Here is a 4,850-nt window from a genome sequence, read left to right on the forward strand (position 1 = left end):
AGAAAGCAAACTTTTCTAATACTCTGAAAAGTAACTTCTAATCGGCTCGCTCGAAAGTGCAAGTTTCCAGATTAATCCGATTACACAGTCGATCTGACCTTTATCACGATCGGCTATCGGCGATAAAACGAGACTCGGTAATCATCGCGTTAATGAGCAGGCGAAAATGAGATAGCCGGATCGCGGAGGGGGTGCACCGTGGCGCGCAGGTAAATGGCCAAGGATCGTATCGATTCTGGGCGATTCTTGAAAGGGAACGCGAGCTTTGAAATTTGTGCGGTGCCCCACGGGAATGCGGATCTATTTGGATCGCTAATTTCAGCAGTTAATTTTAGAGAGGCTAACCGTAGTAATGGAGTTTGCGGTGTGGACCAAGCTTCTCATTCGTTATCAATAACGTCGATGCCCGAACGCTGTGTACCGAATGTTAGAGAGAATTGTACCGTGCACCGAGCGCAGTCGAAATTCCTACAGAGAGCGCGAGGAACGGCACGCGTGTTTCGGCGCTGCAAGCGTCGAGTGGCCAGGCACTTTTTGACTTTCGCATTAAAAGAGCTCCTGTCTCGAACCGTTTCGCACTTCCATTCACGCGGAAACGATCGTCGACAATTTTTTATCTTGATTTCACGGTAGATTGCATTTTCAAACGGAAACATCTCCGTCAATTTATTTGTTTTCCAAGCCAAGTCGATGCTCGTGGAAATAATGAAGCACGCGATGAAGTATCGAGTTTTCCTGGCTGGCAATTTCAACAAGTTAGACGGACAGTTATGAAATTCGCGCAACAGCGACTGTACTGGTAAATGATTGGTTCATTACGCGAATTCCAATTATTGTTCCTCATTTAGACAGGGATCTGATATTTTTCGATGTATCAAAATTCCAATATCAGGTGTTCGTATCGGGAAACCGCAGTCTTGTGCTCGCCCAGAACTCGATTTCAATCATTCTAATTGAATGTTTTAATTACAGTAAATTCCAGGCGGCCGCGTAGATATCCCGATTGGATCGCGCACGGAGCAGTAGGAGTATCAATTTTTGAATTGCATCGGCTAATGAAAACAAAATGGGAATTAGTTACGAAGTATATACTTTTTCAAATTACTTTCGACTCGAAACGGACTAATACTGATAATTCGGGGAGAAGCGTCGCCTGCAATTTCAGGCTCCTATGGCCAAATAATTGGCCGATACTATCGCGCGAAATCAACATCTCTGTTTCGTTCTTACTGTTACCGTAATCGACGTTAAGATTAATTGAAAACGATTGTAAAAGAGAGGGCAATTTTTCAATTCGAATAATCGAGATTTATTGGTGTTAATTAGAAAGAACTTATTTCTACGCCCATCTTCTTTGACACCTTATTTTCTAGCGCCCCGTCGAAAGATCAAATAGCAACAATTTAAAGACTTTTAACCCGAGAAAGATAACCTACGTCGCAGAGGCGCCTGCGAAGACTGTTGATTTTTGTTAATTTTTCATAGAGGTCTAGTGATTTAAGTTTAAAATTACTTAAGATATAAAAAAATATAATATAAATGCATTTTATTTTTACAATAATGCCAAACCTTTAAAATGACTAGATTAACTTAAATAAATATCCATTGTTAGTATAAAATTGACGCCTTAGAAAAGCATGCGCCTCTGAAGCGTATGGTTATCTTTTACGTACGTTGTCATATGGTTATCTTTCTAGGGTTAATAAGCTTCCCAATGACAGCTAATTTTATTCATTATCATAAAATTTAGCTACTATTAAAGTTTAAATTGAATGTGGCACTGCTATCAAAAACTCTATTATGCACTGAAACAAAGAAATACGTGTGAAATATTTAGTTGAGAACTGTCCGTGCTTGTAACATTGAAGTGTAACTCGAATGTTCCTTTGGGAGCTGCGGATGGCTTGTTTACGTTTCATGATAGTTCTTGATGGAAGATAAAGTTTATCGTATTTCGCTGCGGAACAGCATTAAGATTGCAGTACCCATTGAGATTCTATTGGTGGGTCGTGAGTTTAATTAATACGATTTTCGGAGGCCAAACGATATTCGACCATTGATATCGCGCATCCCCTCGCAGATAACGCCAATCGCAATAGCGCGCCGTCTATATCGCAAAATCAATTTCCATGAATATCCAACCGCCTCCCTTGAATCGAGATGAGAAGAAGGTGCAAGTATCAAAAACCGGCGATTTGGCGAATGCCGCACCAAACGTTTCCGCGGTATTGATTTTCAAGTAGACGCGACCTACGCGCGATGCCTTCTTAAATATTTGACAATTGCGATTTAAAGCCGTGGGAAAATCTACGTTTCGTATTGATTTTTATTTTGCCTAAAGATTTGCTACATCTTAATTACCGATATCGCTGGGTCGATGTTTAAATAAAAACGGTAAACACCGCATGCGACCGCAGGAAATTCATCGAAAAAGAGTACCGTAGAATTTTTAAACGATATTTCTGCTTCTCTGCTTGGCGCACGAATTGCGAATATCGAAACATTCAATTAAGTTTGAAAGAATTTAATTAATACGATTAAATAGACGGAGTGATTAAATTTCCATATTGTTCTCTCACGAACGAAAGCCGCAAAAACGTAAGGCTTTGTATATGTGTAGAGGAATGTTCGATAACGAACGGGCGCAGTTTACATTAGACATTTTCGGTTAGCTGCAGTCGGCGTGATAATTAAGGAGAAACGTAATTAACAGTTCCTTTCATTCGAGGTGCCCGTGGAATTCGCCGTTGCTAAATTTTTATTCAAGTCGAATGTAAATGAAAGGACGTCCTTTCAACTCGATTCCAGCTCCTGAATATTTTTACGGTGCAAGTATGTCACGCGAATTTTGCTTAAATAAACGATGACGTAAAAGGCTTGCCCGACGGCACCGTGAAACTTTTCCAGAAATCGTTACTCTAGGCACTGGATATCCAGCAGCGAGCGGAACGCCGCCGTTGTCGCGCCGGGCTCCGGATAACCCCGCAAAGAACTATCATTTGCGAATCCGTACTGGTATCGTCGCCGTCCCTCGCAAATATTCTCACCTCCAAGAGTCGCTTACTTGTTGTTGCTTTTTTTTATCGAAATCTGATCCGGGCTTCTCAATCTCTATTTGCGCCGTTTATTTTGAAAGTGGCATAAGTCACTTTACCGTAATGAAAAGTGGTGATTTTTTAATGTTTATACGAAATTATTCATACTGAGAAAAATATCAGTATCCTGAGATAACAAATACAAGTAAATCTTCTCGAAAGTTAGCATCCATATTTTTAAACGTGTTAAAACGCAAACCCTTAAATATATCGACTTCAAAACAAAGTGACTTATGCCACTTTCAAAATAAACGGCTCATTTCTGAAAGCTTTTGGCACAAATGTCCGTAACTTTCGGGGATCATTTTCAGAAGGTAAGGACGTTATTCGCAGCTTCTACAAATGTTCAATCGAACCGCAAAATTCGATGAGACTTTTTACTTTTGGATTTACAAGAAACACTCGCGAGAAAACGAGTACAGTAAATTCTCCGAAATTGTTCCTCAATTTGGCTCGAGCCTCGCGCGACTCGTTTTTATAGTTGCCGACTGTCAACAATTATAAACACGAGCAGCACGGCTCGAATAATCGTATCCCCTCTTCCAAAATTGTCCATTTTTGGTTACAAGCCGAGGGACAATTTGGGAGTATATTTAGTGTACTTCTTTTCATTTGGGAGTTTTATCATTTCAATTTCTTTTTATGATAAGTTGCAAAACAATTGTATCGTAGTGCCGTTTCGAAAGATACGTATGTATCGTTTTAATCGGGTCTATGTAACTCGAAGCACTGTTAGTGTACGTTTTTTTGTGAACACCGTAAGAGAATTAAATGTCACCTACAGTTCGCCGTAAATGTTTAAAATCAGCAGTTTAAAAATTCGAATGATTTTTATATGGGATAATAACAGTACGATACATCGAACTATATATCACACTTGCAAGGCTTCAGGTTCAGGTTCAGGTTCAGGCAGGATCGATAGATCGCCGTGGAAGAAGGACGGAGCCCGCGCGTTGTGGCGCGTTGCGGTGCGGCGCGGTTGTTTTCGTTGTTTCGATGGCTGGGGTTGGCTCGAACTCACGGAAGATCCGTGCAGCTGCTAATTAGTCGCGAAGTCGTCCGCTCTCCACGACCGTGAATTATGCAGTCTCGTAATATGTAATGCGGTGGAGCCTTTCGGCGAACAATCCCCCGGGAATACCGCAGCCGACGGTGTTTCCCTTAACCCAGAACTCGCCCGCGGACGAGGCTACCAGTTTAGTTATCTCCGGCATTCAAACTGGCTGAAGCTCGCGTTACGTGCACCCGTGCTTTCGAGCTTTCCTGTCGAAACTACGCGCGTTTAACCGAGTACCAGTGCCCGATGGAAACGAGCCGCTATTAAGCTCGGCCCATTTGCCGCTTAAACGTTCGTGAGAGCCGGGTTTCGCGACCATTCTCGCGTACATCCACGTTTCACTTTCGAATACAAGTAATATCGATCCCCCTGATATTAGAAAGTTAACTGTTACCGATGGACGTCCCGCTTGCTTTTCGTATCGGTTTTACCTCGCACCGCGTTCGATGCTCGCTACTCGCTACGCTACTGCCTCGATGGTCGACCAGCTTCGGAACCTGACAACTGGCCCGCTGTATTTCACCAATTTCTAGTTTTATGCTTTTTTTATTAGCAATTCTTGTCAGAGATTTATATCACGCAACGCGAGATATTCAATCGCCTTGGAAAGCGCGTTAGCGCCTTTATAAACGGAATAACGTTTTTTATAATTGGTTCGAAGGACCTGAATTTTTTGAGACGATAGACCGACTAGTTTT

Source organism: Megalopta genalis, chromosome 4 (assembly GCF_051020955.1).
Source record: "Megalopta genalis isolate 19385.01 chromosome 4, iyMegGena1_principal, whole genome shotgun sequence".
Classification (NCBI taxonomy): Eukaryota; Metazoa; Arthropoda; class Insecta; order Hymenoptera; family Halictidae; genus Megalopta; species Megalopta genalis.